Raw genomic sequence first — 13,088 nt, 5'->3', positions numbered from 1 at the left:
TGAAGCTAGAAAGTGCGAGTGAAAATATAATTAATCAGGAAGTTTTCCGTGACAGACTGAAAGCCTTCAGAGATGAGAACCCTACCTCTTCACTCAATACATGTTTGGATAAAATCTCCAAATAAAAAAAAAATTAAGCAAAATACCACTGAAGCCAGGTATTATTAGTAAAAAAAAAAGAGTCTGCTATGTAGTGAATTTAATATAACTGCCGACATGAAACCGAAAGCATCAAGCTCGATCAAGAAGAAGCAGGACCTTCCAAGCAAGGATGAAGAAGTCATAAGTAGCGACCTATTAATAATGATAGATGGCCTGAAGAGAAACATTGAAAATCTGACTACACAGTTAGAAGAAGAGAGGGCCCGCATTGTGCTAAGATTCCCAGAAAACGTCGCCGGAACCTCAAAAAGAAAAGCAGAGTCAACCAGAAGTTCCGTAAGGGACGAAGAAATAACGGTACCCTTACCCCCTATGGAGGCAGGTAGTGGACACACCAACGCGTGGATTGAAGTTACACCTAGAAAAAGGAAAAGGCAAAAAGTATCGAGAGAAAACCAGAATGACCTGACAGATCCCAGTAGTAGGATAAACAGAGTCCCCTATCCAAACCCGGATGGTTTTTGATGGACTTCAGACTCGAAATCCAATGACAAATCCACTACACACAGGTGCCGCTAGTCAGAACGAGCACATATGGTAAAACCGCCCGTAGTTAAGGGGCTACATACATCGTTATCAGTTTATCTTGCAACCCCCCCGCGCGCGCACGCGGACATGTCAAACTGCAACACCGCCTCACGCACGCATTCTACTACAACCATACGTCGATACTTCCGCTATCTATGAGCTGATGTGTAGAGCCTTTTACATGCCAGTAGAGGGCGCAGGATGCTTTTGGCTTTCGCCAGAGGACATTAAATATGACGTAGCAGACGGGGAAGAAAACGGTAGCCATTTTAACAGTGCGATCACGCCGATCCCATTCCGTGTGGACATACCTATCTATGCCACGGTCCAACTGAAGAATTGAAGAATTTGGTGTCTTTTTCGTATAACTTTTCAACTGTATAAGATATCAGAATGCAATTTGCGCCGGAAAATGGGGGGAAATTATCCCCTCTTAATGATGGATAATTTAACATATTTTACGTTTACTTAATTTTTCTTTTTTCAATTTTTTAAAGCATAATTATTGTGAAAAGCTTTTGCAAACTGTTTACTTGATACTTTATTTAATGCCCGCTTTAAAATTCATGGTGTTGATAAACAATATGCTAGTTGTTTCTGCATCATCATTTTCATAAGTTGAGAAATTAAATTTTTATTCAATTTTATATTAGTTCTGCAGCTTCAGAATCTAATGTTCTGGTTTTCTTTGTTATGATCTTATCCTTAATGTAGTGCAGCACCGTTCAGGCTACCGTTTGTCGGGCAAAGGCGCCAGCCACTGCCCGGGGCAAACGCTGTGGGCAAAGCTCCGGGCAGTGACGTCAGCTATCGTTACAGTAGAGTGGGAAGGAATAGTTGTACAGGTTCGTAGATGCGTAGGCAGGCATGTGTTAGTAGGTTCATTCTAATACTGTTGAGCCGACGCAACGGTCCTTGTTCATCCTGGCATCTGTACCGTATTGCCCGGGTAGGCGTGACTTGCTCGCCGCCGACAAGTGTTTGCCCCGGGCAGTCTGATCTGTTGCCCGTACGGGCAACTCCTGAACGGCACTGATGTAGTGCATGCATAGATTCTGCAGGTAGTGATCCTCTAGGGAGTGATCCATAGAGATGTATAGACGGAGCGTAAGCTGAGGGGGGTGTAAGATTCGCGGTAAGGGGAACGATACAGGCAAATCGGTAAACGCAGTGGATATGCATGCCGAATGCTTCCGAAGCTAACCCGACATGCCTGTATCTGACTTCTGGCTTTTCCCCTCCAAGCCTACCGTTCCCCTCGCCCCAGCTTCTGCTCCGTCTATATATGTCTATGGAGTGATCGGTATAACCGCAGCCATCTTGGAGCAAAACCGGAAATAAGCATATCTATCTTTTTCTATCATTATTTCCCTCTCTTTTGTTCCGTCAGTATTTCTGTCTCTTTCTTTTTTTCCAGTTTCTTTCTGTGTCTACTTCCACTTTTGCTCCAAAATCGCGGCAACCAATCAGCGGCGATACACGTTGTTCCACTCACTCCCTAGAGGATCACTACTGCAGTAAGCATCCTGCGCCCTCTGCTGGCATCTAAAAGACCCTACACTTTCAACACCAGCTCATAGATGCCGGAAGTATCGACGTATGGTTGTAGTAGAATGCGTGCGTGAGGCAGTGCTGCCGTATCCATCTGTTCGCGCGCGCGCGCGCGGGTTGCAAGATAAACTGATGACCCTATACTTTGTAAGGCGCCGGGTCACCGTCTACTTCGTGTACTATTCGTGTGTACTATCATTTATAACGGTAAATCCAATCCATCGAATATTCCTAACAGATATAGATTTACAATTTAAACAATTGCGGGTCGCGAGTTGCTCATCAATACTGTATATGTGTAACAATATCCTGTCAAGTAGTCTGCAGATACAGTTGTAACTCAGGATCACGTTGTCCATGATCTCGTAGAACTTTTAAATTCATTAAACTCATCAGGCAAGATTAGGTGCGCCTATAACTTAACTTAGAAACCTTAACCCTCCTAAATTGTGCAACGGACCACGTTTGCAGGTTACCAACTGGTCTTACCGGATGTGCTACAGGAGAGAAAGTTATAATTCTCCGAATTCTCATAATTCTCTCAGATCTACCTGTTCAATTCAAACGCCTTACATTTCCTGCCAGGGTATGCTTTGCTATGACGATTAACAAGGCGCAAGGCCAAACCCTGAAAGTTGCTGTATCGCGAGCTATACGTATGTAGCTTGTTTCCGTGTTAGCTCTAATCTCAATCTATGTATATATGCTCTCGCCGCATGCCAGAACACCTAATATCGTCTATAGAGAAGCATTGTGTTGAAAGAAGGTAAAAATATAGAGGATATTAGGTGTTCTGGAATGTGGAATGAAGCGAAAGCACATATAGGTAGAGATTATAACATAATTACATATAAAATAAAAGATTAAGTATAAAATAACAAACAAAAATTATACATAAACAACACAACGACAAAAGAAAAGGAGCCGCAAACTAGTACGGCCACGTCGTTGGCTCTGGGTTAGGTTAGTTACACTAAGTGAGGGTACATGTGTGATGTAATTACCTATACACATATTTATGTCCAAATCAAAATTTTATTCACAACATAAAATTACCCACGCATTATTATATCCTCCCCAATTATGTTACACCCGGGCAACGTGGGGTACTACAAGCTAGTAGAAAGTAAAATTGAGAGGCTGAGCTTGGTTTCTTATCAGAGGAAAAATTTGAGCAGTCTCTAACAATACTTTTGCTGGTTTCCAGAAAATATCCACGCGAGAACACGGCAACCCCAGACACTGAATGGGAATCCCTCGGTAGTGGCGGATTTAACGAGCGGCTGATAAGCAGTCGCCGCGTGGGCCCCGCCCAGAAGGTCCCCTTCCAGGCCCACATCTTCCCCCAAAAATATGATTTTATCCAAACACCACATGTTTTCTGTTTCCCATAATTTTCCTACCACACGCGCGTAAATTTATTTGTAATTCTGTTATGTATACAGAGTGTCCCAGAACGTTTCCCACCTGGGCCTTTTTCTTTAAATCCGCTACTGTCCCTCGACATGTTTTTACGCTAATATATTAGCGCAGACTTGGTTATAGTCAACGACATGGAAAAATGTAGCTTCTGTCGCTAGTTTTCGAGATAAATTTATTACTGTTCATAACAAGTACTCCAAGCACTGACCACTTTCAGTACTGTATTTCACAAATCGGTGGTGTAACGGTATCTACTTGTATCTCAAATGTTTGCAACATTGTATCTTATTACGTGTTAAATATAAGCCACATGTATCGCAATACTTTCACATTCAGAATTCGATACCTTTCTGAATGGTGGAATACAAAGATGCAGATTCATATGTATGCATATCATATGTCTATCTTGATGCCATACATCTTTTGTATAACAGATTTGTATTGTAGGAGTCGGAAAAAGAGAGCCACGGCGCCGGGAATCGAACCCGAGCCGTCCACGTGCTGATCAGTCGCGTTTGCCACCACGGCTACGCCGACTCTCCCCGGTCCCAGTCTTCCGAACTCCTCATAAATGGACGCCACCTATGGGCCTCATCGCACACCATAGGCCGTTGCCTAAATACCGGGTGCCTACTACAGTATAAAATAACAGATTTAAGAGTTATTTAACATGGTAATGTTAAGTGGCTGTATATGCGTAAATATATATATTTGGTTAATTTGTTATAGATAAATGAGGCTATCAGCGCAACAGTGGCGTAACCCACAGTTTTGGGTGAATTGACATTTCAGCCTAAACCACTTCTTACAGCAAATTTTAATTCTATAGTCTCCTGAGCAACCCTACAAAAACATACACAAAATGGCAGCACAAAAACGTTTCTTTGCACGGAGCATTTTGCTGATTTACCTCGCAAAATACTGGCCTGTGCAGCGTTGGTTATTATTTTATACTAATAATATACACCTTAGCAATTATATTTTGTAAAAAATCATACCTATGTACCCAAAAGTAGAAGTTTTAAGCAACAACTTCAAAACTTCAATAATTTCATTAGCCGTTATCTCAAAACAAAAGTTTTGGGGTTATACCACTACTGTTCTGATAACCTCAAATTACCTGCGCTACCATCGTTACTTTACTCGCCCATCTTTGGTTGCATTTGGTTTGTCGAATGTACATACAGTAACGCGAACCCTTTGATTTAATAGTTCTGTAGCTTTTCGCGTTTATACAATTGTGTTAAATGCGTTTTCATTTAATTTTTCCGTGCCAGTGCTGTAGTTTTCTCTCCATTTTCTCCCATAAGCCAACAGAGAAGAGCCGATTTTAACGCGTGTAAGCTAATTAGATCAAAAGACACGAACGTCCATGGGAAACTGCTGTCCATTGTTACAGACCGAGAGAATTCAAGAACGAAGATAATGTGAGAGATAAGCGCGCATTCTAGGTTAACTGCGGTGAAAATTTCCAGACAATCCACCTTAATTCTGATTGCATTACGTTTCAATAAACTGGATTTTTTACTGTTATAATTTATACCTGTTAGTAACAGTTTAGAAGGACCACCCAATTCCAGGGCTCTGGGGTGAGTGCTGTGTGGCTCATCACAGTCCTCTTACCAGGTCTATCCCTCTTCCCCACTTCCCCAGCCTTCACCACACCGTGGCCAGATCCTTAATGAACAGAGCCCCTATTCTTTAGCAAAAGATCCTTTCCCTTCCCCTCTTCCTTCATTCAGACTATCAATCCTACAATAGACTATAGCTGGGAGACCGAACGTGGGGTGGTACCACTACTTAGGATGGCTCTTGCTTACTCTTGGTGAAAATTTTTTCCAACATTTTCTTCGCGGCACCCCCCAGAATAGTAGGTGCCCCTTAATGGCAAAAAAAATTGTGTAAACTTTGAGCCCCTTAGGGTAGGGGGAAAGGAGCCCCTGGGCGCTTAAACATTTAAATAATTACTTAAAAGTGCACAAACTCGATTTGATTTAATTGTTCTCTAAGTTATTATTTACTCCAAAAATCAAAAGACACGTCAAAGAAAAGTTGTAGATCCAGACAAGGAGCATCTTTTATACTCTTTCACTTTTTCTCGTGCGACAAACGGTTTTCGAAAAAAATCCGGAAAACTGGAAAAAGTAAACAATTTTTCTTTCTACTTTTGAAAGTTTAAATGCCTTTTCGAACACTTTTCATTTTAGATGGCTAAAAAAGAAACTGTGTATTTTTTATTTTCAAGGACTATTTTTTATAAATTTAAGGGGGGAGGGGCATACAGCTAGATATTCCAAATAGATCGATTTTTTTTCTTACATATGTCCAGTGCTCGATATGTCAAGAATGTTATTCCAAAATTGGGGAAGATATAGACATTAGAAGTGTATCAGTTTTTCGGATTTTTTTCGAAAACCGTTTGTCGCATGAGAAAAAGTAATACAATATAAAAGATGCTCCTTGTCTGGATCGTCAACTTTTATTTGACACGTTTTTTTATGCAATCGATAACTTAGAGGATAATTAAATAAAACCGACTTTGTGCGTTAAGTAATGATTTAAATAATTAACTAAAACTTTCCCCGAGAATCCAGGAGGAGGAGAAGAGAAGTGTTATAGGATGGGCGAAGATAGGTTGTACAACCGGAAATATGGTGATTTCCAGGGTCAAAAAAAAAAAATATGGAAAAATAATTATTTATATAGTCCTCTGCTTTGGTGAGCATGAATTTTTAAAATTCGTTAGGCACTGCCCATTTCACATTATCTGACTATTTTTCAGGCCATTTTGTATCTCTGACAGCTAAAGGTGGTTTTATGTATTCTTTAGTCCACAATTGCCTCCCTACTAACAGAAAATAGTGAGAAAATACAATACATAAGTGGTCTAGTTTTGGCATTTTTCATACAAATTAAAAAAATGAGGTCTCTGCTGCTCACAGCTGTACGTAACTTTTCCACACTATTAGAATCTGAATCTCGAAAAATTTATTTTTTCGCTCCACTCTATTTTACATGGAGAAATAAGTCGAAAATATATAAAAGAACATCTTTTTATTTGGAGTCTCATTTTTTAAAAATAGTGACAGCCTATCCATCGAATACGCGGACCTGATCAGTGATGAAGTTGAAATAGGTACCTAATCAAATCTACGCTTATTCGGTGAATTTTCAAAATTGATTTTCTTCATTTTATTTGCAGTTGTACTATACTTACAATCGCATTCTTGCAATTGTCTGTCAGGTGATAGAGTTCAACTTGAACCTAATGGATATTCAATGTCATTATTTTCTTGACAAGGAAACCTCATATAAAAAAATGTTTTGCAACATTTTTGAATTATTTCTAAAAGGAGAATTACCAATTTTCAGCTTGTACCGCTAGTTATAGGACACCCCGTATTGTATACATTTTAATCGTACCTACTTGACGTTACTTGGCATGAAATATTATATTTCTGTAACAATTTATAATACTGCAGCTGATAATGCATAAGTAAAGTGCATTTGCGTTAACACAGTTAATTCTCTAATAACAGAGGAATTAAAGACGTAATTAAAGGAGTAAATAATTATAGAGTGACAGATTGGTATCTACTAATAAAATATCAGAACTTTCTCTTTAATGAAGGATACAATATGCCGCACAAATAGGAAGAGATTTCTCTATGACAAAGCACTGGCAATGAATAATTAACATTTCAAAGATACGTCTTGTCAGATGGTTTTTATAACTGAATATTAATTACTGTGATTTTGATCAACCTGTAAATGAGTAGTGTTTTATATATAAAATTTGATTTATATTTAGCAGAGCTTTTGCAACTAAACTTAATTTCCCAAAGTATGTACAGGTATGCAACAAACAATTTTCATGAACCCTAGAATCAAAAGGAGATAGTAATTTCACCAAGTTTTGTTACTGCTTCCTTGATAATTTCTATTTACACGTTGAGCTAATCTCACGACAAATTAATAGGAGAATTTTGTATTATATAAAAACGATTTGACACTGTTAAAAAATATCAAATTTGAAATATTTTCTAAAGCATTTTTCAAATTATTTTCCTATTAATATCCTCAATATCAAGATTCTGTCAACATGTAGTCTTCTCTTTTATGAACCATAGTCATAGTAGAAGGATCGTAAAAAATAATTAATGCAACCGACGGAAATAAAATACAAAGTGCTTGGAAAGTATTTTGTCACTTTCTTTGTAAAGTTACCATGACACTCGTGATACCTGGACGTGATAACAGTACGCAACCGCCAATTACGTTCCACTAATATTTAGGTGTTACGATGAAGCAATTAACGACAAAAAAAATAAAGAAAATGCATATATATAAATGCTACTAGAAAGTCTGGGTTAGGTTAGGTTTGGGTTAGGGTATGTTAGGTTAGGTTAGCAATTTGCTCATTTATATTTTTTTATTAATATGAAAATATTTTTTTTTTAATAAAAAAATATAAATGAGCAAATTGCTAACCTAACCTAAGGTACACACATATATATATATATATATATATATATATACCTTATAGCAAATTGCTAACCTAGCCTATACGTATATATATTCCACTAATATTTAGGTGTCACGACAAAAAAATAAAGAAAAAAAAATATAAATGAGCAAATTGCTATTTTTTGTCGTTAAATGCTTCATCGTGACACCTAAATATTAGTGGAATATATATATATATATATATATATATATATATATATATATATATATACTTAACCTAACCTAACATAACTTAACCTAATATATATATATATATATATATATATATATATATATATATATAGATTATATAAGAATACAATGGTTAATATAAATAATAGTGTGATGTAATTATAGCTTGCTAATAGGTCGTATCTTTGAAGAAAAGGATTTAGAACTTTCCCACTGACTATTAGATAAATGCTAATTAGTATGGCAAACTGCTCGATATTTTACAACATTTAGATGACAGACATAAAAAAGAATATTCACATGTAGAAAATGTTTAATGACAAGATTCCAGGGTAAATATAAAAGAAAAATATTGCAGTGGACATATATAATGTTGTCTTCAATTAAGTTCAATAGCATATTACAAAAATTAATTCTCTTCGAATATGTTAATAGCCTGATGGAATCTGATATGTATACATTAAAAAAGTAACGAGACTATGGATACCAGAAGAATCCTATTTCCATAATATTTTGCAATGGGAGAATGATAGAGTCTGAAACACTAATGAATCGCTTTAACCTATTTTCTCAGCTTTGAATAGCAGGATTTCCTGCGACATCTTCTAGATCGTCGAAAATAAAAGAGAGTTCCGCCATTATAGTGCAACTGTATGCCCCTGCTAGAGATTTACATGGATAACGGAACCGTTACTTTCCTCGGTTCGGGAGTAACAAAATTCTCTAACCTCAACGATTTCATTCGACGACTTCTGCCATATACCTTATGCAACAATCATGGAAGTATTTAATATATTTATTAAGCTCATTGCGTTATATTATCTCTTTGCACTCCAAGTGCGCCCCCAAATGCAGAAAAGTCTAAAATGCAGGTTTTTCATGTGATTTCATTACATTAGGTAGGTAATTCTAAAGGGAATACGTTTTTATAGGCACACATGTTAGGTGAGAATAAACAACTTTCTATTAATGATCAATCAACGACTTATGTTTTGTGTTCTTCCATTTTCTACAATTCTTGCATATCTTGCTCCCGATAAGGGACGTTCCGTAAGACGCACGGCGATTTCGATGAATTTTTGCACAATTGTTCACTAACGAGGGAACATCCCAAACCCGGAAATTCAAAAAATTCTGAAACTTCGTGAATATGTAGGGAATTTCCTACTGATTACAACGCAATTTTTGTTTGCTACCCAAACTCGCTCTAAGGGGGTGTACTTGACCCCTGAAAAGCCGGCTATTTTTCGATTTTGTGTTATAACTCGTCAACTGTAAAATAATTTTTTTACCAAATGATAGATCTAATTAAAAGAAGTAACTTTTGTCTTGAAACTTTTTTTCTATCTCTTACAGTTCGCGAGTTATAACACAAAATCGGAAAATAGCCGAATTTTCGGGGGTTAATTTCACCCCCTTCGAGTGAATTTGGTCAGCTAACAAAAATTGTAAAATTGTAATCAGGAGGAAATCCCCTACATATTCACAAAGTTTCAGAATTTTTTGAATTTTCGGCTTCGGGATCTTCCCTTGTAAGTAGTCCAACTTAAGAACTTTGCCATATTTTGGTTGATGTTACTTTTTGATTTTAAGGGGGGGCCTCACCCTGAAGCCACTAACAAAACATAAAGTTAGAGATTTTTTGTTCGTATAAATAGAAATATAGGGCTTGGATTTTTATATAATTTTAACGCAACCTTTATTTTGCTAGAAAATTTTTTTTATTAAAAATTGTACAAAATGGCATCCCGGAGATCTGCTAAAAACTGGCCCACCCTCCCGAGAATGACTTGATCACGTGAGAAGGAAATACAAAAAAGATATATAAACTGGAATATATTATCTTCCACCTAGCGTAGGATTTACTCAAAGTTCGAATTATTTTGGAAATTATAGCAGTTTGAAGAATCGACTTTAATTTTTTACATAAAATTTGCACTGAAATGCTTGTAAAAAATCGAATAATTGAAATATCAAAAAAGTCCTACGCTAGCTGGAAGATAATATATTTCAGTTTAATATATCTTTTTTGGGTCAGATTTTTTGCAGCCCTTCGGGAAGCCATTCTGTTCGTCGAAATTTTGTACAATTTTTAATAAAAAAAATTTCTAGCAAAATAAAGGTTGCTTTAAAGCTATATAAAAAATCTAACTTTGTTTTATGTTAGAGAAACGAGCTACATACTCTGTTTATTTGTGCATATACTATAACTCTTAACCCTTAATTAGTGGCATGGGTCTATTTGACCCCAGGCGTAATTCAAGTTCGATTTCTGACAAAACCAATCACGGATTTTTGTTGCGTTTTCGAGTAGCTGAGTTTCTTGGCATCCCCTCGTCGAATCAGTCGCGAGCCGAAAAAAAACATTTTAATTATTGTTAATAATTAATATAAAAATAAAGGAGCATTAATGATTTGTTTATTTCATTTTGCTCGCCATAATCCAATTTATAATAAATAAAAAAATTCCATCAGAAATAATGAGAAATTAAATAAATATCACAAGTGGGGTCAAATAGACCCCTTGCAACTAACTAAGGGGTTATGCCTACCTGCAAGCTCTGAAAACGCAAATTTAGAACAAGGCGCCACCGTCTACTTCCTTTCATATACATCCGTTACCTTCTTCTTACTTCTTGTATCGCTCTGAGTTTTACCAGCACGTATATGTATATTGCGTCTTGCATATCATAAAATAAAGTTTATATATAATTCTTATACCAAATATAATAGTGAATAATTGTTTAGTTTGATTTGGCCTTCCGAAGTTACCTAGTCCAACAAAGCATCTACTAATTTTTTAATTCTTTCTACTTTTCAATTTTGAAAAACTGTGTTTTATAAAATAATTACATATTTCGTGGGTATGATGATTATGTAAATAACGAACAACTTTTCACACAAGAAGTTCCCGCAAAAAAGAAAACCAGCGAGCAATGATTTCATATACGAAATCTACAAAGTGATGGGAAATAAAGCAAATCATCTAAAAAATTCTAAACCTACTTCTACAAAAAATCAAAAAAAAATTATATATAAAATTTCATGCTCTGTTTCCATACAATTTAATAATCCATTTTCCATAGGAAGTCGAGTTTAAATACTTCCCCTTAGTAACCATTGTTACCGGCTGGTAATTGACAGGGAAGTATCATTCTGGCTTTTAATTGCCACAGAAAAATTAGTTAACCCTTAGCGTCACAGTGTAACATCCCATGTTACACGAATTGAAAAAATTATGCACGCCATTGGGGGTGTTTTTCATGAACTTTAAAGCGTTCCTTTACTATCACCACATGTAACAAGTGTCTTCAGGCCTGAAATACATCCGCAGAAATTCTACTGTGATACACTGCCTCGTATAATTGATTCCAACCCTTAATTTCTCCAGGCCTACTGTTAATACCACGTAAATGCTAATTTGTCTCCCAATTATCTCGGACTTCCTTTGTGAATAAATTTGATGTCGAACATAATAACGCCTAGCATACAACACTAGCCTAACATTCTGCAAAACTGAGTATCGGCTTAACATTTTTAACCCTGGCGTTATATCCATACTTTTTAATTTATACAATAAATTCTTACACGAGGAATTTTCTGCTCATTTTCACGACGAAGGGTGGACAAAAATGGACGCATAAGAATTTTTCCGGGGTGGAATAAAAAAAACTCATGATGCCATGGGTTAACGCAGCCGCTGGTAGCGAAGCGAGAGTCCGCGGTAATAGTGGACCAAAGTGGAGTGTTGGTGTCTCAAAATTTCACAATGCAACACGGAAGGTAGTACATGATACCAATTGCGGCGGTTACGTGGACACTGGCGGATAACGTAGGGGGAGGGTCGCATAAAAACAGAGGGGGAGGGGGAGAGAAAGGAAGAGGGAGAGGAACAGAGACAGGGACAAAGAGGCAACGTTTCACTTAGCCATTTCATTACCTTCACTCGATCCTTGGCCGCAGTGCAAACAGAGCCACTGCCCGTGCAACGCGAGTCTCGATTCTCCGCGGCTGCTTCGTAAGTGAACCAGTGAGGCGCGGGAGTCGCGCGCGAACCATGCTCGGTATATCGTGTTATGAATGTAAAATGTTAGAGCACGTAAAACAGAGCGGACAGCGATCCTCATGAGTGGCATTATTCGTCCTCGACTCGATTTACCTGCAGTCCGAGTTCCTTGCGAGGCAGCAACGTTATCGTCGAGGATCTCGCGTCCCAGCGACCTGCACTAGTTCTGAGATAACCACAGACAGCCCGCAGCTACACCCACAAGATCGATTGATCCAGGAGGATCGTATTCGGACTGACCTATTTCCCGATCCTCTGTTCTAGGTAGGCAACAACTACATCGGTGAGAACAGTCGTATCAATAGTCCCCCCCTAACACGAGTGTAGCTGTGAATTACTTTAAGCAGGGTAGCCACTGTGTTGGTTTGCAAAATAGGGTCAAGTTTGCGATTAATTTACTGTGCTCAGTGCCCGGTAATACACTTTTTATTAGCGTCTATTGGTACGCTGAAATGTATTCTTTGAACAGTAAAATAAAATAAAAAAAATTGTCGTCAAAGGTGGTCTGTTTGAATGAACTTGTTTGAATGTTTTTGGGAAATCTGACAGAATTATTGTAATATTAAGATACACTGTCTGTGGAGCGAAAGGTTCTTTTTCAGTTTCTTATTTGCTTTCATTTTATGTTAAAAATTGGGATGCTTCGTGGCAAAGTGGAATT

The 13,088-nt window shown here is 37.4% G+C and overlaps 2 protein-coding genes across 3 annotated transcripts in view; one reads left to right on the top strand and one right to left on the bottom strand.

Annotated features, from left to right (window-relative positions):
* LOC143377167 (unconventional myosin-Ie) overlaps positions 1-13,088 on the bottom strand; it is a 130,567-nt gene that overhangs the window by 31,395 nt on the left and 86,084 nt on the right. The gene's annotated exons all lie outside the window — the stretch shown is intronic.
* LOC143377215 (uncharacterized) overlaps positions 1-13,088 on the top strand; it is a 69,263-nt gene that overhangs the window by 26,456 nt on the left and 29,719 nt on the right. The window contains exon 1 of one of the 2 annotated variants that reach the window (XM_076828272.1): positions 12,270-12,691. The exons of the other annotated variant lie outside the window; for it this stretch is intronic. The gene's annotated coding sequence lies outside the window, so the exon portion shown is untranslated. Of the gene's footprint in view, positions 1-12,269; positions 12,692-13,088 lie in introns of those variants that run through there. 2 annotated transcript variants of the gene reach the window in all.

Source organism: Andrena cerasifolii, chromosome 15, assembly GCF_050908995.1.
Source record: "Andrena cerasifolii isolate SP2316 chromosome 15, iyAndCera1_principal, whole genome shotgun sequence".
In the NCBI taxonomy this organism is placed as follows: Eukaryota; Metazoa; Arthropoda; class Insecta; order Hymenoptera; family Andrenidae; genus Andrena; species Andrena cerasifolii.
The sequence above is the reverse complement of the archived record's forward strand: the minus strand, read 5'-3'. Positions and strand labels throughout refer to the sequence as shown.